The sequence below is a fragment of the Polypterus senegalus genome, chromosome 16, assembly GCF_016835505.1.
Source record: "Polypterus senegalus isolate Bchr_013 chromosome 16, ASM1683550v1, whole genome shotgun sequence".
Taxonomy (NCBI): Eukaryota; Metazoa; Chordata; class Cladistia; order Polypteriformes; family Polypteridae; genus Polypterus; species Polypterus senegalus.
The window spans coordinates 9,732,380-9,756,979 of NC_053169.1; the positions used below are offsets into that span (position 1 = coordinate 9,732,380).

Here is a 24,600-nt window from a genome sequence, read left to right on the forward strand (position 1 = left end):
ACGGCGGACAGCATCCACCATGGAGTTATGCATGCTGCTGTCTGCATCTATTGAAGATTATTCGTGCCAAAATTAAATGCAACCCAACGTGTTAACTAAGTTGAAATGCAATACGTATGCAAGTGGGATATTTGATCTCGGCCCGGCTTTATCGTGTTATAATTAAAAACCTATCATCGAAGCGATCGATTGCTTTTCTTTCTCCGGCACGCAGTTTCATTGTAAGTTTTAAAAGCAATACAAAGTCGTATTGCATTTTAATTCACGTCCATTGATCGCTTGTCAGCTAAAAGAAAAGCAGACGCATTACGTTTCACTTAGTGGCTGCTGCGCATGTGTTACATTTCAATTCGATACCTCTCTGTAATCGCGCCAAAACTAATCAAATGACCAATCAGCGTCAAAAGGTGGGGCAAGGGGCGTCAACAGTTAGGGAAAGTGGCAGTCAACTCAAACTTCGAAACAGTTCAGTGTTCTGGCGGCGGGCATAAATTTAGTCAATACGGACTATGAGTGGTTAACGGAAACAGCGGTAAGTTTTAGGTCTCGCTGAAAAATTTAAGTCTTAAGTTGTTTTGTTTTTATACACGTTAATTTCAGCAGTGTGGTTACAATTTGTAGAAGTAGGTTTTTAACGATTTCATAGAGAAAAGCCAAGCAAAATGACACTATTTTGCATATTGTAATCTTTTTAGTTAGCCAATAAAATGTGTCATTTCGCTTGGCCTTTCTCTACATTCATAATGGCTAACACGGTACAACACCCTAGTACTAACGATTTCATATAAATACTAAGAACACTATGTAAAGCTTTGTTAGATGCCGGAGTTCCTTTATTGATGCAATGCAGTCCCTACAGAGGTGTCTCTCTCGTCAAGCCCGATGTTAAGGTCCCGGACACAGCATGAAAACTGGGAAATCCCAGGCGCCTGAGGCCTCGCTCTCTGCTGTGGCTAGCACTGTCTTCGTCCCCATCTCTCTCTCTGTCAATTCTGCTTCTTCCTGAATCTCCCGCGCTCCTCTGTCACTCGTTCTTTTTTTTTTGTTTTTGTTTACTGGGCTCCACCCCCTCTCCTTTGCCGCTTATTTCTGCCCCGCCTTTGATAGGCTGCAGTTCCAGATGCTTCTTTTCCGCTGGTGGGGAAGCCCAGTCAGCGTTACAATACTAAGCAGAGTCAGACATTTGTTAGCGTCATTGAGCTTGCCTTCTCCGTAGCATTTTCTTCATACCCTCTGGGATAAGCAGATACGGGTTTTCCCTTTTTTCGACACGCAAGACAATGGAATCGTCATTTAGATCTCCAGCTTCAACTCCCAGTACACCTTCTGTTTCCCATTACACCACACTGTGATGGGACTACCTGTTGATGCCCCTTGATTTTCAATGATTAACATGGTCTTGAATTTAAATGCAATACACACACTCCTGCCACTAAGCGAAATACAATATGTCCAATTTGCTTTTCATTATGACGTGATTTAAAATACAACATGCTTTTATAATGCACTCTACACTGACAAAATTTTAGTGCCATAGTGAAATCAATCAATCAATCAATTTTGCTGAAAGTTTTCAATTGTGAGGTAATAAACCGTGCCAAAATCAAACGTCCCACTTGAGTGGGTGTTGCATTTCTTCTTGGTTAACACATTAGATTGCATTTAGTTTTTGCACAATTGTGGTAACCTTGTTGAGTTCCCTATGGAGAGCCAAGACTGAACATCTCTGAGGAGACCTGAAAATAGCTGTCCTGTCAAAGGACCTCCATGCAGGCTCTTTCGAGGTATGTGATAACCCGCCAAGACAAGAGAGGGCGCTGATACTAACCTTGTCATCTCAATCTTTTCCAACAATGCATTTGACCCCATTTTTCTGGTTCAGCCACCATAAGATCCTGGGTGTCCCAGAAGAAGGCGTCATTTACTGGTCAGAGCAACCTGCTGAATGGTGCTCTGCTGGAAGTGACGACATTCTTCTAAAAAAGTCTTTATTATTTGAATTCCTGCATACGGGATGCACATTAAAGAGCGATTCCTCTTTTCGTTTTGTTTTTCGTTGTCCACGGACAATAAAAAGGAACACCCCGTTGGCACCCCAAACTTTCTCCTTGCTGTTTGGAAACCTGTCATTCCCTCACACTACCACATTGTCCACTTATGGTGTCCATCCAATCTGACTGAGCTCTAGAGCAGCAATTCTGAAACTTTTGTTTTTCCCTCGTGATACAATTTTTGCCTTTTTTATGTGTTCACGACCCACAATTAATACAGAGTGTCATCCAGGGGATCCATCACTCTTGTAGAATCGCCGCCGAACTGGAGAAATGCCTTCAACTGATGTTCTGTTTCCCCCCCCTTTGGAGAATCGCTGCCAGTTGTCGTCCCGGGTTGGGTGTGACGAGATCCCCTTCTCCGCAAAGGCATTCCGCAAACCGTTCGCGACCTGTTCCTATTCGGTACTGCTGTGATTCATGACTGTGTGTGCTACATCACAGGTCTCGGCTCATAGTTTTAGAAACGTGGAAGAGAGAAATGGAAGAAAATCACCAAATCCAGCATAAGAGCCAAGAAGACGTCTGACTGGAATCACTGCCACAATGCTTGGGTACTTTTCATAAGTTTTCATAAAAATCCTGTGTTCGCTTTGTCATTCTGCTGTATCAAGTGTTGTCTGATGTGAGAACAAAATGAATTTTGATGATCGTAAAGAAGATGTGAAAAAGTGAAGGGGTCCGAGTTGTTTCTGAAGGGGCAGTAGGCTGACGTTTTTATAATAATACTACATTTTATTTATATAGCGCCTTTCCCATGCTCAAGGCACTTTACAGAGTTTAAGAAAGAATGGCAGGGTATACAGTACATAGCATTGTACAAAGCAAATAAATAAATAAAGAAGAGTAAGATAGTAAATTCAGAGAACAAGCCTAACAGACAACATAATTGATGGTCCAGCACACACACACACACACACACACGACATCTTGACATGGAGGTAAACTGAGAGAACAACAACAACAACATTTATTTCTATAGCACATTTTCATACAAACAGTAGCTCAAAGTGCTTTACATATTAAAGAACAGAAAAATGAAAGACACAATTATAAAACAAAATAAATCAACATTAACATCGAATAAGAGTAAGGTTCAATGGCCAGGGGGGACAGAAAAAAAAAAACTCCAGACGGCTGGAGAAAAAATAAAATCTGTAGGGATTCCAGACCATGAGACCACCCAGTCCCCTCTGGGCATTCTACCTAACATAAATGAAACAGTCCTCTTTGGATTTAGGGTTCTCACGGAAGGGCTTGATGATGATGATGGTAACGTAGACTTCTGCCTTTAAATCCATCCATCATTGTTGGAGCATCATCAGGAGAGAAGGCTAATAAAGTCAAGTAGAGCTAAAAGTCTTCCTGAACAGATGAGTTGTATGTTGTTTTTTAAAAGAATTCATGGAGTCGGCTGATTTAATTAATTTCAGGATGTCATTCCAGAGTCTGGGCACTCGCTATACAGCTGAAGGCCCTGCTGTCACCCCTGGAGTGTAGATTAGTGTGGGGCACAACAAGATGGCCAGAATCAGAGGATCTTAGTGGGCGGACAGGCACATAGTGATGGAGAAGGTCACTGATGTAGTTTGGCGTGAGGTTATTTAAGGCTTTGTAGGTTATTAGTAGGATTTTATATTCGATTCTGTAAGACACAGGGAGCCAGTGAAGACGGAGCAGGATGGGTGTGATGTGCTCGCTGCTGCTGGTTTGTGTCAGGACTCTTGCAGCCGAGTTTTGAATAAGCTGGAGCTGTGATATAAGAGTAGAAGGGGCACCTGCCATAGTAGGGAATTACAATAATCGATGTGGGATGTGATAAAAGCAGGGACAAGTTTCTCAGCATTAGAAAAGGAGAGGAAGGCGCGAACACGGGATATGTTATGGAGGTGAAAGTAAGAGAGTTTCTTAATGTGATTTATGTGAGTGGAATAAGAGAGGGAGGAATCAAAAATGACACCGAGATTCTTTACAGTAGAGGCAGGTCTGAAGAGATCACCGCCAAGATGGACTGGGAAGGAGCTCATTTTATTAAGTTGCACTTTAGTCCCAATTTGCAGGAGTTCAGTTTTGTTGCAGTTTAATTTTAAAGAGTTCTGCTCCATCCAGGTTTTAATTTCACTGAGGCAAGCTGTGAGCTGAGAAAGCTCTGATGAAGTCTCACTTTTAACATTGAAATAGAGTTGAGTATCGTCTGCATAAAAATGATAACTCAGTCCAAAGCTATGAATAATATGGCCAAGGGGAAGCATATAAATACAGAAGAGAAGAGGGCCGAGGACAGAGTCCTGTGGAGCTCCTTGTGTGACTGGCGCTGTGCTGGACCTGCTGTTGCCAAGACTAACAAACTCTTGCCTGTCAGTCAGATAGGACTTGAACCACTGGAGGGCAGTGCCAGAGATACCCAGCATGTTCTCCATTCTGGACAGTAGAATGTCATGCCTGACCCGAGTGTCAAATGCTGCCCTGAGGTCTAACAGAATTAATATGCTGGTTTGTCCATAAGCCATAAGCAGATGTTTGGTTACCCGTAGCAGAGCAGTTTCACTGCTGTGTTGTGCTGTGCTGTGCTCTGAAAGCAGACTGAAAGGGTTCCATCAAATTATTAGAAGTTAAGTAGTTGGGAAGCTACAACACGCTCAAGAACTTTTGACAGAAAAGGTAAGTGGGAAATAGGCTGAGAATTGTTACAATTGTCAGCATCAGGACCAGACTCTTAACACTGGGGCTACAGAAGCGATTTTAAAAGTGAGCGTCACAAAACCAGAGTCAAGGGATGAGTTTATTATTATTGTAATAGTCGGGATTATGGCATGAAGGCAGGATTTAAGTAGTGTGCTGGGGATGGGGTCCAGTACACAAGTAGTCAGCCTCATCTTACAAAGCAGGTCATTAAGAAAAGCAGATGTGACTGGTTAAAAAAAGGAACTGCATGGAGTGGGAAAATAACTGGGAAAGATATAAACAGATGATGTATTTATGTTAGTTGAATTATTTGGAGGAGAGGCACAGTGGGTAGCGCTGCTGCCTTGCAGTTAGGAGACCCGGCTTCGCTTCCTGCGTGGAGTTTGCATGTTCTGCCCGTGGCTACGTGGGTTTCCTTCGGTTGCATTGGCGATTCTAAATAGTCCCTAGTGTGTGCTTGGTGCGTGGGTGTGTGTGTGTGCCCTGCGGTGGACTGGCGCCCTGCCCAGGGTTTGTTTCCTGCCTTGCGCCCTGTGTTGGCTGGGATTGGCTCCGGCAGACCCCTGTGACCCTGTAGTTAGGATATAGCGGGTTGGATGGATGGAATTATTTAGATCTTTAATTTTGTTACGGAAAAAGTGGACTTCAGTAGAAGAGGTAGTTGGGCCAGATGCGGGTTGGAGTAGTTTATTAACTACTAGTTTTGGATCCTGCTTAATCTAATTCAGAGCTCCATTGGATGCATGGCAGGAAGCATGTTGTCCATGTTACACCATATTCAATAAGAAAACATTTATGGTTATCGGAGAAGGGTAAATTAAAAGTTTATGGTATGTGCCCGTCATTAGCACTTAACGGAGTCAATTGAAGATGGAGCTGCAAAAGTCAGCAGTAGAAAATGGGGGGCAAGGTCAGCGGGACGTTTCCAAAAAAATCATTAGAATGACGCAAATGAGCTTCTTTAATGAAAAGAGAATGCGACGCCTGAAATTTCTTTGGGGCATTTTAAAAGATGCGAATCCTGTCAACTGCTTCAAAAGAACAGGGTGCCATTTAGCATCAAAGTCCGCACCGCTTGGACAAAATTAGCAAAAGGCAGCAAAAAGGCCCTGCTGTTTGTAAAATTGGAAAACGGCGTCCCGTGGCTCGCTCGAAACTCGTCATTATTTTAGTGAGGTCTGCTTCATTTGCATCCTGACAGACACATTTCATTACATTTTGTCAGTTCTTTTCTAAATCTCCAGAGACTTCACCTGAAGCCCGCCGGTTGTCTCAAGCTGAACTTTGGTTTCTTTTAGTTGGGTAGTCTTTTGGATTGTGGTGGTCTTTCTTTTCCTATTCTCTATTTATAGTTAATTAATTTGTGGGGTGACACAGTGGAATTTTATGATGGCAGCATTACAAATTCTTCATCCTGGCGTCCAACCCCATGCCATTTGCACTGTGCGTGGAATTTGCTTTTATTATGTGTGTGCGGGTGAATACTGCTAAGGACCTGCATCCCGTCCTGGGATGGCTCCCAACTTATAATTGGAGGTCCAAAATTCTCAGTTGTGTATAAATGTGATTATGGACTGGAGTGCCACCCTTTGGTTGGATTTTACCTTTTAATTGAGGATTCCAAGTTGGTCCCATGGGAGGTCGCTATGAATACTGCGATGGACTGGCATCCTGCCCTGGGCTGGCTTCAGACTTTTACTTGGAGATCTAAAATATAGCAATACTGAGAGTTGTGAACTTTTGGCATCCCATCCTGAGTTGGTTTTTACCTTTTAATCAGGTGAGGTCAGGTTGGGGAGCATGCACTGGTACAGCACGTTACCGCACCCACCACACGATGAAACAGCTTGGGATCCTGGTTGGCAACCCCCTAGGCTGACACGCCATCCAGTCCCACCCACCGGAAATGACCATCTATGTGCTTCAGCCAGGAGTTACGTGGGCGTTCCCTTGGCCTGGTCCAGCCACTCGTGTCCTCAACAATGAAGGTCTTGCGAGTTGGATCACCCTCAGGGAATTGCACCACATAGCCATAGTGCCGTAACTGATGCTCCCTCACAATGCAGGTCATGTGCCTCATTCAGGACTCCATGAGCAACACAAAGTCAAACCAGCGGGGACCCAAGGGTTCTCTGAAGAGACACACATGAAGGAGTCCAGTCTTCATCTCAGGTCTCTGGATAGTGTCCATGTCTCACAGACAGGGATCACCAGGACTCTAAAGACTTGGATCTTCATCCTGTTGCAGAGATATCAGTAGCGCCACACACCCCTTCCCAGCGACCTCATGACCCCTCATGCTCTCCTAATCCGTCTACTGACTTCATAGGGAGAGTCGCCAGAGACATGAATGTCACTGCCGAGGTAAGTAAACCTCTCGACGAGGTTGACCCTCTCTCCACAGACGGACACACTGCCGATCACCGTGCCCAAGAGGTCATTAAAGGCTTGGATGTTGGTTTTTATCAGGACCCTCGCAAAGCCCAGACACTCGGACTCCTCACTCAGTCTCTCAAAAGCCCCCATCAGAGCCTTCATTGACTCTGCGAAGATTCTATGATGATCAATGATTCTAATTTGACAGTAGAGTGTGAGGTGCGTATGAATACAACACACTGGCCTCCTGTCTGAGGTTGGTTCTTTATTCATTCATTCATTTTTCACCATTTATCCAAAACCTTGTCACAGGGACAACAGTCTTAGCAGTGAGTGCCCATACATCCTCTTCCCCAGCCACAGTTGCCAACTCATACTTGGAATCCCAAGGCGTTCTCCGGCCATCTTGGAGGTTTAATCCTCCCAGTGAGCCCTGGGTCTTTCCCAGGTGGTCACGCCTGTAAAAACTTCCCCAGGAGGCATCTATTATCAGGGGCCTGAACCACCTCTCGATACGGAGAGCCAGTGTCTCTACTCCGAGTCTCTCCCAAATATTGGTGCTTCTCACCCTATCTCTAAGGGAGAGGTTGGTCACCCTGCAGAGAAAGCCCATTTTGGCTTCTTGTATCCATAATCTCATTCTTTCGGTCATGACCATAGGTAAGGGTAGGGATGTAGACCGACTGGTAAATCGAGGACTGCACCTTCTTGCACAGCTTTTTCTTAACCACTATGGATTGGTAAAACAGCCGCACTATCCCTTTTCCCCTCACACGTGATCAAGACCCCGAGATACTTAAACTCCTCCACTTCAGGCAGTAACTCACCTCCCACTCGGAGAAGGCAGTTCATCTTTTTCCTTCTGGCGACTGGCCTAAGATTTTGGGGGGGGTGGGGGGGTCCCTACAAGATATTGTGATAGACTGATGCCTCAACCCTGATTGGTTCCTGCATTTTAATTGTGTCCTCTGTTAATGTGAGTTGTGCGTGAATACTATGGTGGATTCTCATTCTAGGTTGATTCCTCTCTTTTAAATGAGGATTCTAAGTTTGTCCTGTGTGAGCTCCGTGTGAATACTGATGGACCGGTGTCCCATCTGAGGTTACAGTAGTTCTGACCTTTTTAGTTGGCAATATTTTATTGGCCCTGTAGAGGTGTAAGTGTTTGTGTTTGGACGTTGTGATTGTCTGGAATTCCATCCCAGTTTGGTTTTTGATTTTTAATTGAACAACAAGAACAATATTTATTTCTGTAGCACATTTTTATACAAATGATGTAACTCAAAGTGCTTTACAGGATGAAGATCCCAAATTGAGGGAGTTGTGTGTCAATATTACGACAGATTGGAGTCCCATCCAGGGTTGTTCTCGTGATGTTAAATTGGCCCAGTAGAAGTGGGTTTGTATTTGGATGTTGTGATGGTCTGGTGTGCCATCCTAGATTGGTTTCTGACTTTTAATTGGCCCCCCGTGAGAGTGAGTTGTGTGTCAATATTACGATGGACTGGCATCTTGTGTTGGGTTGGCTGCTGACTTTTAAGTAGACATCGTGAACCGCATGCGTGCAAATGTGTGTATATGTGAATGCCGCAATGGGACTGGCATCCCCTCTCAGGTTGATCCTTGCCTTTGAGTTGGTGATCCTGGATGAATGTGATAAGAGATCTTCCTTATGTGATGAAATGCAGTCCTAGTAATCTGATAAAAGTGTGATTTAAACTTCAGGTTAGAGTCCATGATGATACCGACATTCTTTACTTCCGCCTTGACTTTTAATGCAAAGGGAGCTTATTTATGTCTATTTATTTATGTTTTTGCCAACCAGTAGAATTTCAATTTTTTCCTTATTTAGTTTAAGAAAGTGTATACACATTTAGTCGGAAGCACAAGTAAGATATTGGATCAGAGAGGCTGGAGCATCAGGGTCATCAGGTGCCATAGACAAGTAAAGCTGCTTGTCATCTGCATAGCTGTGGTAGCTCGCCTTGTGTTTTGGTATAATCTGGCCTAATGGAGCATGGAGATTGAAAATAACAGTGGGTCCAGAATAGACCCTTGTGGTTCATATTGAGGACAAGCCCAGATTAAGACCCCCTACAGTCCTCTTTGGTGATTTAGGTCCTCAACAGAGTGCCGATCATACTTTTAATAATGCAGCCTGGTATTTCCTATTGTTAATTGTGATCACATCATTGAGCATTGTGTGTGTGTGTTTGTGTGTGTTTTGGCGCTTGGGGGGCGGGAAGTTATTGGTGAAAAAGCCCCTGGGTCCGCACCCAGAATGTCTTTAGATTTTAACAACTACAATCTGGGAAGACCACCCACATCTAATGATGAGTTCAGTGTGTCTGATGAGCACATTGGTGGCGTCTTTAAAAAAAAAAAGCCAGCTGGGACTGCTCAAGGACACAAGTGCAAGGTTTTGGTTATTCAGCTGAGTTCAGGTGAACCATTTTGAGTGAAGGAATTTAATTTGCTGGGGTTCAACAGGATTAACTCTGCATTGGTGTATTATATTACATCTAATCTCATTTATTTTGTGTTTCAAAAATACTGCAAAAGCCTCACAAGCACCTCAGGATTGATTCCTGGTTTTTTAAATACACAGAAATTGAAATCTCAGCCAGCAGTTCATTGATGCTGTAAAGTGTTCTTGGAGACTCCGAGAAACCACTTGAATGAAACCAAATCTTGTTTGCTGATGAGAAGGAGCTGTCAGTTACATTTAAAATGTTGAAAAAACAGATTAAGGCTCTGTGAAATCAGGGGTTATGCGCTATACAGTGCCTTACGGGATTAGTCAAGCTGTCTGCGAGAGACAAGGACTCCGTGGGATTAAAACTGTGACGCCACTGTCGATAAGGGGAGAAACGTTGAAGCCTGGCCAGCAGTTGAGTACTGTAATATGAAATGAGATGCAGGGTGCCACGTGTGGAAATCAAAGTGATACGCCACATGTTGCACCTGCTCAGACGTCTGCAGGGGTCTTTTACATCATAAAAGCAAGTATCGTATCAATCCACTTGATACCATGCAGCTGGGTGACTGAGACAAATGCACTCCAGGACACAAATGGGTCGTCGTTCTGTCACAGAGATTTGTCAACGCAGGCCATTCTGAGACTACGCTGTTGGGCTTGGGGACAGGTGGTGTGGGTGTAGTGGGTGGGCCTCAGAAATGAAAGCAGATGTGCTGATTAGAGAGTCACCTGGAGATGGAGTCCTTCTGGAAAGTGTCCCCTTAGGCGACGGCATTCATGCATACAGTCGCACTTACTTATACTGGAAAAGGGATGGATGGGTGGATGGGTGGATGAATGTCAGCTCACTTCATCCTCTGGTGGCCCCAGGTCCAGGATGTCACCTTAATTACATATAAGATAATCTATACAAGTTACATACTTCAGAGGATGTGCCGTGTCATTCTCACACCTGCTTAAACATGATGATGTAGTGCCTTTCATATCTATCTCTCTATCACATAGCACTTTTCATGTCATATAGTGCCTTTCATTTCTTTCTATAATATAGTGTCATCTATCTATCTATCTATCTATCTATCTATCTATCTATCTATCTATCTATCTATCTATCTATCTATCTATCTATCTATCTATCTATGCCTTTCAGATCTGTCTATACAGTATATTATTATACATTTGTTTTGAATTTGATGCCTATTCTATGTAACATATAGTGCCTTTCATCTATCTTATTATAAGTTAATATATATTATTAATATAATATTATTCTATTTTAACTCTGCTGTCATAAGCATACTGGCAGTCTTGTCAGTGAGAGGGAGCGGGAATTATAATGAAGCTAGGCTGGTAGAAATGCCACCAATCGATGGCACCCTGGAGTCCCCATAGCTCATTGGACTTTTTGCTGCCATTGCTAAAACAAGGACAACAATTTTCCAGGCAAGAGCCTAAGCCCAGGGTCAGCAGAGGTCACTCTACTGTGAGCCAAGACATTGCAGGGCATTCCTGACCCGGTCAATTAAGCCCAGGATGGACTCGGATGGTGTACTCCTTCCCAGTGTGTATTGACAGCGAGTTCTTTGGCTTGCCTTGTGTCTTCTGAAGTCTCAGTTACCCAGTGGGTTGTTTATTTGTACTTTTTTTGTTCCTTTGTTGGTCCCCCCCCTTGCGTGTTGTGAATATTTTTGATGATTTATTTTGTCCTTTGTGTTAGTGTGGGTGGCACGCCGAGGTGCCCAGCAGTTACAGTGTGGCCATATTTTCTGTGTGTGCGTCAGGTATTTTGGGATGGCATTCACCATGAAGAGCACTATAAAGAAACCCAAAAAGAAAACCTAAAAAGCAGTCGGCCGCTGTCCTCACAGTGCAAGTCCTGAACATGTGGAAGTCCAGACTGTCATTCCGGTGCCGTCTGCCCATCTGACTAATGCGGTGAAACGGCAACCACCCCAACACCCCCACCCAGCGGCACATTCAAACATGTTGCTGAGAAGCTTTTGCTCGGTTTGATTTATGATGAATGCGTGACTCACAGAGAATAAGCAGCTGAAGCACCATATGGGGTCTTGGCTGAGCCAAATCGTTTCTTTGAATACCCAAGTGAAGTTTTCCTGCACCATTACACCTCCCGCACATCAAACAATGTGCAGCAGGAAGGGAGACCTTCATCCTGGCCATCTGCTCGTGGCATGTTGAGCCCCGCTGAATCTCACCGAGCCTCCCGTCTTCTCTCGGGCCGTCTCTTAATGCACTGTTATTATCAGACTTTCTTCTTTGGCTTTGCGCTTTAATCCACACCTGATGCAACCTTCTCCTTCATCACCTTATGCTCATCGGGATGGAGGAGCAGAGCGTCAACCCAGCGGCTTGTGTTTCTATTCCGTAGAGCGCCTTTTAATGCCTCATCTGACAACTGAAAAGTGAAAACAGATTTTAGAAATGTTTGCAAAATCTCTCTGGGTCTGTCTGTCTGTCTGTCTGTCTGCTTTTCACTTGTGGGACCGATTTATTTGCATGAATCCGAGATGCCGTGGGCCGAGGAGAGGGGGCAGGGCCTCTGGGTGTACATTACCTCCACTCAGCTAGCGAACGAGAGAATTGATGGCCGTTCCACCTCTGATGTCACTGTCGTTGTCTGCCCTCCTGGACCCGCCCCTTCCTGACTGGAAGCAATATGACCAACAGTTCGGCCATCTTGGAGTCAGTCCTGTTCTGAACTCCAGGGTGTCCCCCTTGTTTGATTTTGCTTCCCATTATACAGGGTCACGAGGATAATATTCCAACCCTTTCACACTGTTGTGTCTCCTTATACAATATTTCTATATATGTGTGTGTTTATATATCTATCTATCTATCTATCTATACTAATAAAAGGCAAAGCCCTCACTGACTGACTCACTGACTGACTGACTGACTCATCACTAATTCTCCAACTTCCCGTGTAGGTAGAAGGCTGAAATTTAGCAGGCACATTCCTTACAGCTTGCTTACAAAAGTTAAGCAGGTTTCATTTCAAAATTCTACATGTAACGGTCATAACAGTCGATAACGGTCGACAACGTCCGCCATGTTGAACTTTCTTATTTATGGCCCCATCTTCACGAAATTTGGTAGGCGGCTTCCCTGCGCTAACCGAAACCGATGTACATACTTATTTCGATTGTATGACGCCGGTGTTGGCCGCCATATTGAACTTTTCAGTGTCACTAATTCTCCAACTTCCCGTGTAGGTTGAAGGCTGAAATTTGGCAGGCTCATTCCTTACAGCTTACTTACAAAAGATAAGCAGGTTTCATTTCGAAATTCAACGTGTAGGTAGAAGGCTGGCCCCATCTTCACGAAATTTGGTAAGTGGCTTCCCTGCGCTCACCAAAACCGATATACGTACTTATTTCGATTGTATGATGCCACTTTCAGCCGCCATATTGAACTTTCCAATGTCACTAATTCTCCAACTTCCCGTGTAGGTAGAAGGCTGAAATTTGGCAGGCTCATTCCTGACAGCTTACTTACAAAAGTTAAGCAGGTTTCATTTCAAAATTCTACATGTAACGGTCATAACAGTCGATAACGGTCGACAACGTCCGCCATGTTGAACTTTCTTATTTATGGCCCCATCTTCACGAAATTTGGTAGGTGGCTTCCCTGCGCTAACCGAAACCAATGTACATACTTATTTCATTGGTATGACGCCACTGTTAGCCGCCATATTGAATTTTCTAACGTCACTAATTCTCCAACTTCCCATGTAGGTAGAAGGCTGAAATTTGGTACTTATTTCGGTGGTATGATGCCACTGTCGGCCGCCATATTGAACTTTTCAACAGTCTTTGTTACTTATGGGCCCATCTTCAAGAAATTTGGTACGCGGGTTCCCAATGCTAACTGAATCCTACTTACGTACATATATACGTCCATAGCCTGCTGCTCGGTCACCGTGTGAGGTGGCGTTGGGTCCCCCATCCCAACACCTCCCACGTTGTTGGCTGCCTGCCTATATAAGGCCGTCCGTCGCTCCAGTCTCTACATTCCCTTCCTTGCTTTGCCACGGGATTCACGTCTCCCCTGCTGATAACTACAGCCTTTTTATTTAATCCACGGCTTCTCCGCTGTTTTATTGTTCATTTATTACGATTATAGTTATTGTGTAGGTATTTTACACTTACTTTACATTGTTCAGGTACCCATTTCCTTTATTATTCCAACCTTACCCTCATTAACATGTCTATCGAGGTGATCACCATCGATCAAAGAACTGTCACTTACCGAGTGGTTTCCATTCCCGCAGATGGCACCTGCCTTTTCCATTCTCTTTGTTACATATTGTACGGCCATATCAGGCTCACTCTTGATATCCATTGTGTCTTATGTATTGAATGACTGGGACAGGTTCAAGGTGTGGACTGATGACGTACAGGAGATAATTAGACTACACAGGAGCACTAGAAGAGTGAAATGCTTAAGCCCTTCACCTATGGATCTGCATGTGAGTTGATGGCTGCCGCTGAATTGTTCGGTTGTTGCTTTCAAGTGTACCGAAATGACCAAATATTTTACACCTTTGGACAACCGGCAATGCCTCTTAAACATCTTAGACTCACAGGTGACGATTTCAGTAGTGGACACTTTGATGTTTATGAATGTTTAAACTCTCAAAAGCTGGATGTGATTTTATCGATGAAACTGGTTGTGTGCTTACAACGCTTGACAGATGCTGAATGTCACTTCAACACAAGTCCTACAAATACTGTCGTCATTGAGACAAACCATGAAACTCAAACCGATTATGACAGCAGCAATCCAAGCTGTGAGATTTGAGACAAGATTACTGTTCACATGGCCGACTGTACGTTACATGCTCAGAGTAAGCTCAGCACACAGCTTGGTCATATTAGAACCGGAGGGCCGAACTCACAATGTGGTATACAAAGAGATCCTTAACAAATAATTATTGGGATATTTTCCTTCAGTTTAAAAAGGTTTAATTTAAGGCAGTACTTCGCCGCTGCGAAGCGCGGGTATTTTGCTAAATATATATATATATATATATATATATATATATATATATATATATATATATAAATCGAATTTCGTTTAAATCAAATGAAGTTTCTCCGATGTTGTCTTTAATTAGTTGTGTTGGCGAATTAAAGGAGTGGATGAATGATAACTACTTGTCTTAAAATACAGATAAAACAGAGATGTTAATTGTTGGAGGGAATGACGCTGATCACAGCAATATTCTGTCATCATTTAACTCAGTTGGAATACCAATTAATTTTACTGAATCAGCCTGCAATCTAGGAGTTATCTTTGATTCTTGCATGTCATTCAAAGCACATATTACAAAGTTGTCCAAAACATGTTTCTTCCATCTTAAATATGTTAGGAAATTAAGGCACTTTCTAAATAAACAGGATTCTGAGAAATTAATTCATGCATTTATCTCTAGTAGGATTGACTACTGCAATGCGGTGTTCACTGGCTGTTCAAACTGTTCTCTATACAGCCTCCAGTTAATCCAAAATGCTGCCGCAAGAATTATTACAAGAACAATAAAATATGAACACATAACTCCAGTTCTTAAATCCTTACACTGGCTCCCGGTTAAGCTTAGGGCAGATTTAAAAATCCTCCTTTTACAATATAAAGCATTAAATGGCCGAGGTCCGGCTTACTTGTCTGAACTTATCATGACTTACAAACCTGAGCGCACATTAAGATCTCAAGATGCCGGTCTGTTTAGGATTCCAAGATTTAATAAAATAACAGTGGGAGGTCGAGCTTTTAGTTACAGGGCCCCTAAACTGTGGAATGGTCTTCCTGCTTCTATAAGAGATGCCCCTTCGGTCCCAACCTTTAAATCCCGGCTGAAGACTCACTACTTCAGTTTAGCATATCCTGACTAGAGCTGCTGATGAACTGTGCAGACTGCATCTCTGTTGTTAGTCATTAGCACAAAACAGAAGTACTATGACAGTTATAATTTGTTACTAACCCTCACCTATTCTGTTTCTGTTCTCGGTACTCAAATGTGGCAATTGGTGCCAGGGCCCATCTGCCAAGTTGTTTGTCTGCCTGAAGTAAAATCATCCCTGATGGAGGATCACAGGAATCATGGGAAAGAGGGGTCCTTTCATCGGATTGGCTGGCTGAGCAACGTTTCAGCCATGGAATGGCCAAATGGGGGAGGCAGCTTGATGGATGAGGTCTCCAGGACTCTAAAAATATCCAAATCTTATTATATGATATCATCTACTGTTAAATTCTGCTCCGTACTTCTAAAATCTTTATTTTTATGCTGTATTAAGGGTTTGTTCTGTGTTGTATCGTAGTGACCCCCTTCTTTTGACACCCACTGCACACCCAACCTACCTGGAAAGGGGTCTCTCTTTGAGCTGCCTTTCCCGAGGTTTCTTCCATTTTTCCCTACAAGGTTTTTGGGAGTTTTCCTTGTCTTCTCAGAGAGTCAAGGCTGGGGGGCTGTCAAGAGGCAGGGCCTGTTAAAGCCCATTGCGGCACTTCCTGTGTGATTTTGGGCTGTACAAAAATAAATTGTATTGTATTGTATTGTGTGTGTGTGTGTGTATATATATATATATATATATATTTATATATATATATATATATATTAGTGGAGGACTGCCGGCTTCCCATGCCAGTCCTCACCCCTAGGCCGCCAGGAGGAGCTCTCCCGACAGCAGGATTGTGCGCCGAGGTCCAGCAGGGCCTTATGGACTCTGTAGGGTTTATACACAGCCCTGCTGGATACCTTGGGGACCACCAGGAGTCGCTGTGGGGGACTTGTGGGCTCTGTTGTGCCTTATGACCGGGAGTACGTCACGGTCACATGACGGGAAGGAATGGCGTGCTCCCGGGGGGAAGTAAAAGACTGATTGCCCTGACCCAGAAGGAATAAGGAACTGTGGACTACTGGGACAGGAACACCTCCGGGTCAGGGGCTATAAAAGGACGGTGCCTCAGTCCAGACACTGAGCTGTGCTGGGTGGGAGAGGAGCAAAGTGTCTGGGCGAGGAGGAGAGGTTATTGTGAGAGTTTGTTAGTAGAAGAATTGGTTTATTATATGAGTAGTGTGGAGGGTGCTTGGTGCACTGGGGACAACAATAAAGAGTCTTGGACTTTTACCTGGTGTCTGGAGTTGTACCTGAGGGTTCAAGGGAGCACTAGCGCCCCCTACTGCCACATATATATATATATATATATATATATATATATATATATATATATATATATATATATATATATATATATATATATATATATATATATATATATATATATATATATATATATATATATATATACACATATATATACATATATACATATATACATATATATACATATACTAGCTGTCCCCTGCGGCTCTACCTGCGTAGTAGTGAAACGGAGCAAACTTTAAAAATCAATAAACATTGCTAGACATAATTCCAAAAATGGTATTTTCGGACTCAGGTAAGTCTAAAATGTCGAGATTCATCAAAATCATGAAATGGAATTTTTTGATGATTACAATACTTTCCATATACTTGGTATATGAGAAAGTAAAAATGGCCTATTGCTTTCATCCATCCATCCATTATCCAACCCGCTATATCCTAATTAAAGGGTCACGGGGGTCTGCTGGAGCCAATCCCAGCCAACACAGGGTGCAAGGCAGGAAACAAACCCCGGGCAGGGTGCCAGCCCACCGCGGGCCTTTTGCTTCCAATACAATATAATAGTTTAAAGTTTGAATGATTTCATTCGCCACTTGTAAACTAAGTAGAAATGATAATCGCCAAACCTATTTTTGGTTGTATTTGCGATCATTTCAGTTGCAGTCTGGTACCCTGGCGGGATCAGGCGCTGGGCCATTCGGAGGTTGCTTCTTGGCCACATGTGGCCCACAGGGCCATCCTTTGAATAGGCCTGTTTTATAGAGGGGTGGCACAGTGGTAGCGCTGCTGCCTTGCAGTAAGGAGACCTGGGTTCGCTTCCTGGGTCCTCCCTGTGTAGAGTTTGCATGTTCTCCCCGTGTCTGTGTGGGTTTCCTCCCACAGTCCAAAGACATGCAGCTTAGGTGCATTGGCAATCCTAAATTGTCCTTAGTGTGTGTTTGAGGTGTAGGTGTGTGTGCCCTGCGGTGGGCTGGCACCCTGCCTGGGATTTGTTCCTGCTTTGCGCCCTGTGTTGGTTGGGATTGGCTCCAGCAGACCCCCGTGACCCTGTGCTAGGATATAGCGGGTTGGACAATGACTGACTGACTGTTTTATAGTGTACTAGCCGTCCCCCGTGGCTCCACCCGCGTAGTAGTGAAACCGGAAAAATCAATAAACAAAAGTGTATCGCTAGCTAAGCAGAGGCAAGGTAATTCACGACACAGACGTAGAGCGACTCCCCACTCCTCACGTCACGCTTCCCCCTCCCCTCAGCCCACAGCCTCTGTCTTGGATTAGCGTGAATATATCGCAGCTGCAAGCAAACTATGATGCTAAGCGTGATGAGAGAAGTCGCAAAATCAACCGGAATGTTCAAGGAAATTCTCGAAAAAAAACGTGATCTGAATCCGTGAAGTAGTTCTCTTGTGAAAAGCAGACAGACATACAGACAGACTCGCTGGATTTTATATATATATATATATATATATATATATATATATATAAAGATGAGGACACAGAAGCATTCAGCTGAGAACATGCTAATCTAATATAATTACTTCCATATCTGGTATATTAGATCATTCTGTCTTAGTTGATGCCTCCATCTGAAGGTCAGGGGCTTGCTAAGGGTCCGTATACTTGAACAGTTTCATCCTACTTAGAGCAGTTAAACAAAAAGCAGTATAATAGACTAAGCAAAACGTTACACACTACAATTTATAAACAGCAGATCTGCCATAAATGTCCAGTTTCACATTTTCTTTTTCAGTTTGTGCCATCAGGAGCCACCATCTATCCCGGGCAGCAATGGGTACCCACCCTGGACTGGTCATGCCCAACCACAAGCACCTCAGCCACCCGAATCTGTGTAGCCTAAACCTTATATTGAAATTTGGATCGGCGAAGCAAAGCGTGCAGCCTGATCCCCCCCATCACTTGTTTATCTCGGGTTACTTCACGTGCTGGCTGGTGTCGGGCATGCGGAGCGGCTCTTAAAGACATCCATTAAAATCTTGTAATTGGAGCCATCTCGTCATTGCCGTCACCTCGGCCCACTGACTGGAGGCCGTCCCTCTGTGTTTGCATCCCATTCTCTGTCTGCTTCACTGAATTCAGATGTCGAATCACTTGGGGACTGAGGTGCAATTAAAGTGTGGCTCGGGGGACGTTTCACCATCGACACCAGCTCAACTTCCACCGTCTGATTATGTTAATGTCTACTGGCAGCCAAACTGGTGAAAAAAGACACGTCTTTGGAGAAGCAATTATATAAAAGGGCAGAGCGGGATCATCCCTCCATCTGTCTGTTGTGAGTTTTCCTCTAACATCCTTTGATTGTATAGGTGCCCTCATTGAGTGTAGGTGTGTGTGTTTGTGGTAGTGCAGTGTTTCTCATCCACTGGTGGTAGGTAACAAGTTCAAATTCTTCATACTGGTAGTGGGCTGCAGTGGACCCCTTAAACAGATGGCACTGCCATGTGATTAATTCGACTTCCAGCTTTGATGTGGACAAATTCACAAAGTCGGAGTTCCACCCACTCCGCTCTGATGATTGTCATTGATTCTACAAGTTGGCTGGGGGGACTTTCATATAACGCAAAGAGACTTGCATGTCACCAAAAAGGTGGGCAAAGATTGTGTCAGTGAATCTGCAGTCTGCTAACACCTCACTCAGGATTGTGCCACACCTTGTGCTCCTTCACTGACTCTCGACCATTAAAGCCTGTTCTGTCCTTGGTAACACAGGTCACTCAAAACTGGGGCCATGAACCGCTCGGAGAGTAAAATACCATCACCCCAGTCCTGGCTCTCGTGTCCCTTTATACGCTAAAGACATGGCATCAGGTGGTGGAGCTCCAAAAGACAGAAGAGAAAAGTGCTTGAATCTGCCTGCCTCTTAAACACGGACATTCTGACTTTATTGGTTACCAGCACATTTAAATTAGAAAATGAGATAATATGTAACATCGAACTTTATATTTTGTTCTCTAATAACACTTTACATATAAGAAGTCTTAGTCTTTTAACCAGGTGTCACCAATGACTCTTAATAACAAACGATTTTGGGACTTTTTATAATACTTAATGCAGATGGGTGTTTCTGGACCATACCATTTATCTGTATGCTGATTGGTGTGATTGAAATGCTTAATAGTCATTACATGTAAATGAAGCCGTCTGATTAAAGGAAGCTCTCTGTTAGAAATCTTCAGTCTGCCATGCTGCATTAAGCAAAGCACATGGGGGCTCCACCTATTGGTGTAAATAAAGGGCGTTCATGTGTAATGATGGCTCAAGACTCTTTTTCATCTACTGAGTATTTTCGAAATAGGCCTGTTGGCTCCATACCCATTTAGCATTCCTATACCGCGGTTTTCCAATGCATACTGTAAGATTGTTGTGGAGCTGGTATGAGTGACCTCACGACCCAGTTGGTACTGCAGCCTTCCAACCAGCATGCATTAAAAAAAAAAAAACAGTATTTTCATTTGAGGGGTACATTAGCTGACCATAATAGGAATATTATGAGTACTGCCACCACATATTTAACACTGATCTCTGTGCCTGCCTGCTGCAGCACTGCATGGCTCATTTCACATGCAGAATTAGGTATATGTGTCCAGCTAGGATCTCAAAACGAGTCTTCTAAAGAAGCCCTCCCCAAGAAAGAAAACACCTGTGACCCTGTCGAATAATTATAATAATGATAGATTTAATGATGTTTAAAAGGTGTTTCTGTCGTCTTCATGGAAGAAAAGAGTGCAAAGCCTCTACACAGAAAGATCAGAAATCAAAAAAGCTGATCGAGTGTCACCTGGAACCGCGACTTCAAACAATGGAACGAGCCTCCGCTTTTTTGCATGGCTAATGTGTTCCCCATGAACTCTATGGTCGCAAAGGTAAACAAATATTATAACAGCACCCCAAACCCCAGACACAACCTCACAGACACAAGTCCCAATTTAAATAAAAGGTTTATTTTCATTTTCACAAAATATCTTCCAGAAAGGCTTCTGTGTCAATCAGAAGTCTCAACTAGTAAGGATTATAAATCCCATCGGCTCCCCCTGGCAGTCCCCACGGGACCCAACAGGGCTGCCTCACGGGAGTACAAGTCCCAGCATACCCTGCGGGTGTTTGTTTGGGGATTTTAGCCCAAATAGGAGGCTGTCATCTAGAGTATTGGAGGAGAAAACAATTAATAGTGGACATCTCCCCAGGTCCGTGCATTGTACTCCAGTCTCTGGTATCTGTCTCTGTATGCTGTCCATTAATTAATATATATATATATATATATATATATATAAATATATATATATATATATATATGTGGCCCCGCCGGGCTGGAGCCCGGCGGGGCGCCAGGAGGACGTGAGGAGGGCTTGTGCCTCCTCCGGACCGCAGGCGTCCGTCCTGGTTTTGTTGGGAGCCACGGGTTGAGGGCATGGAAGCCCTACCCTGTAGGGGCCCGTGGTTACCGCCAGGCGGCGCCCCGATGCCGGTTGATCCCATGCAGTCGCCGGCGGAGCTGGACCCCGGGCGGGACGCTTTGGAGGACGAGAGGAGGGCTTGTGCCTCCTCCACACCGCAGGCGTCCGTCCTGGTTCTGTTGGGGACCACGGGTACAGGGCATGGAAGCCCAGCCCTGTAGGGGCCCGTGGTCACCGCCAGGAGGCGCTCCGATGCCGGTTTATCCGTGACGGTCGCGGCTGGGGCTGGAGCCCGGCGGGACACCTTGGAGGACGTGAGGAGGCGAGTGCCTCCTCCAGACAGAGTGGGCGTCCGTCCTGGTTCAGGGGGCCTCAGGTACAGGGCATGGAAGCCCAGCCCTGCAGGGACCCGTGGCCACCGCCAGGCGGCGCCCCAGTGCCTAATTATCCCGGGAGCCCGACACTTCCGCCACACCAGGAAGTGCCGGGGGGAAGACTTTGTGTGGCACCCGGAGAGCTGCCAGGAAGGCAGCCAGCACTTCCGCCACGCTGGGGCGTGGCCAAAGAACAGATGCCGGAAACACCTGGGGCTCGTCCGGGAGCCTTATTTAAGGGGCCGCCTCCCTCCAGTCAGAGGTGGAAGTCGGGAGGAAGCAGACGGAACTGGAGAGAGAGGACGGGAGGCGGCCAGGAAGGCACAAAAGACTGTGGGCCTGGACTTGGGGAGATCGGTGCGAGAAGGCACTGGGGGTGCACGTGAGGAAAAACTTTGTAAATATTGTATATAATAAATGGTGTGTGGTGAAACAATGATGTCCGTCTGTCTGTGCCGGGGCCAGCCGTCACAGTGGCGTAGTCGGCAGGATGCTCCGCCTGGTGCAAGGCGGGGACCTGTATCAAAAATGTCTGTGAACGGCCCGGCGCAGCAGCGGACCCCACACACTGGCCGCAGGAGCGGCCCGTGCACAGCCCCGCGGGAGCGTTTTACCCCGGAGACCGCCGCCGGACCGCATTATGGCCGAGCTTCCCAGGTGCGGAGGAAGGACCATGGGCATTGCTGGAGTGCAGCGGGCTCCCGCAAGCACGTCGTGGCAGAAGCGCCGGGACGGCAGGCTGCCTATCGAGGCCATGCGGGGCGTTTCCCGGACAGACAGGACCCGGAGGTAAGTTTCCTGCTCGCAGGGAAGGGCCAGCGTCTGTTTTTTCTTTAACAGGCAGGGGCCGCCCGGATCCTTGTCGGTGGCAGGGGCCTGTCGAACGCGGTGCCTCGTTAAGCGCCGCAGCAGCCGGAGAGCTGCTGAAAGGGAGACGCTGCAACCTGAAGAGCCAGCATGTCGCGCACTAGGGAGGAAAGAGCCAAAATGGCGCGGGCGGATGTCCCGCCCGCTGACAGGCACGGGTTGGCTGGTGTGTCTAGTGTGCCCGCCGAGGATTGGATGGAGGCGGGACCTAGGAACGCCAATCTCGTGCCAAAACGAGACCGATTGGGCCAGAGGGAGTGGCCCAGAGGAGGCAGGCGTCGCGTGGAGCCGATCGACAGGTAAGCTCACCGGCGTCTGTCTCTCTCTCCACCAGCGGCTCGGCGGGTGTCGGAGGAGTCCCGTCGGCCCGCCAAGCCGTCCTTAGAGGAGCTGCTACGTGTTCTCGCCGCTCAGTGTGAGCAGCTGGCGGAAAGGCGGTCGCGTCGGGAGAGCGCCGTGAGACGGAGGATCGGCGCGGCGCTGGAACCGAGGCCGGCAGAACACGGCGGGGTGGTGAGTATTACCGTCCCGTAAAGCAAGCGGGAGGTTTGCGAACATGGCTGTGACCGTTACGGACGATCAGCTCAAGTAAGCAACCTCCCGACAGCAGGCGCCGCGGTGCAGACGGCTAGCGGCGAAGAGCTCGAATATGCAGGGGCTGGTAGGATCGGGGCTGCTGAGTGCCCTGGGTCCTAGCGCCCTGCGCCCAAGCCTGCAGCTGTCTCCTGTCGCTCTGCCTGGACGCAGACGGGGCTGGATTTGAGCTTTGCTGTGCTCAGACCCAGACCGTCAGCGTCCAAGAAAAGAAGGAGGAACCGAAGGGTGAATGCGGTTCCTCCGATAGGAAGAAGCGGCGCTGGGTGCGCGTCCGAGAAGGGCCGTCCTCTGTGCGGGCAGAGGAGATCCTGGGCGGCTGGGTGAGCCGCCTGCAGCGTGCCGCGGACAACAGGCGGACGGGCATGGAACCTGCGACGGAGGACTTCAGCAGGCAAGTCAGGGGCTGTCGGAGGGGGGGAGCACTGCGGTGCGGAGACCGGCAGGACACTCGGGTGAGTGTCCTGGCAGTGCTTCTGGCCCTCTTTTCCTTTTCCACAGGCCCGAAGCCCCGGCGAGTGCTGAGGGCGGCGTCGTCAGGGACCTGCCCTCCTGAAGCGGGCGCTCGGGAGGGCTCCACGCCGAGAGGCCAATAGTGTCCCAACTGCGGGGAACAGCGGGGCGGGCGGCGCAGACCACAGGGGCGCGTTTGCGCGGCGGGGTGCCGAGGCGGATGTCCCAGGGTGCCGTGTTGGACCCTGGGGCATAGTAGGACCCTCACCGGGGCGTGCTGCCCTTCGGGTTGTGCCGTTCGGACCCGTGTCCTCGCTAGCGGTGGGGCACTGTGGCCCCGGCGGGCTGGAGCCCGCCGGGACGCCAGGAGGGCGTGAGGAGGGCTTGTGCCTCCTCCGGACCGCGAGGCGTCCGTCCTGGTTTTGTTGGGAGCCACGGGTTGAGGGCATGGAAGCCCTACCCTGTAGGGGCCCGTGGTTACCGCCAGGCGCCCGATGCGGTTGATCCCATGCAGTCGCCGGCGGGCGGGCCAGCCGTCACAATATATATATATATATATATATATATATATATATATATATATATATATATATATATATATATATATATATAGTGCATCCGGACGTCAGCGCTAAAGGCGAAGCCTCTTGTGTTGCGCCACGGCGTGTTGTTCATTTATTTTGACAGTATGTAGATTGGGGTATATATATAACTCCTCAAAAAAATGAAAGGAACACTTTAGTCTTTCTGGTTGTTTGGTCAGAGACATTCACACCAGTGGCCTGCTGGAGGTCATTTTGTAGGGCTCTGGCAGTGCTCATCCTGTTCCTCCTTGCCCAAAGGAGCAGATACTGGTCCTGCTGATGGGTTATGGACCTTCTATGGCCCTCTCCAGCTCTCCTAGAGTAACTGCTTGTCTCCTAGAATCTCCTCCATGCCCTTGAGACTGTGCAGGGAGACACAGCAAACCTTCTGGCAATGACACGTATTGATGTGCCATCCTGGAGAAGTTGGACTACCTGTGCAACCTCTGTAGGGTCCAGGTATCGCCTCATGCTACCAGTAGTGACACTGACTGTAGCCAAATGCAAAACTAATGAAGAAACAGTCAGAAAAGATGAGGAG

At 46.3% G+C, this 24,600-nt stretch overlaps 1 long non-coding RNA gene across 2 annotated transcripts in view; it reads left to right on the top strand.

Moving 5' to 3' along the window:
* Positions 1–455: 455 nt before the first annotated feature.
* The window catches only part of LOC120516918, a 60,362-nt gene continuing 36,217 nt past the window's right edge, over positions 456–24,600 (top strand). For both annotated transcript variants that reach the window (XR_005630946.1, XR_005630945.1), the window contains exon 1: positions 456–532. This is a non-coding gene — a long non-coding RNA (uncharacterized LOC120516918). The remainder of the gene's footprint in view (positions 533–24,600) is intronic.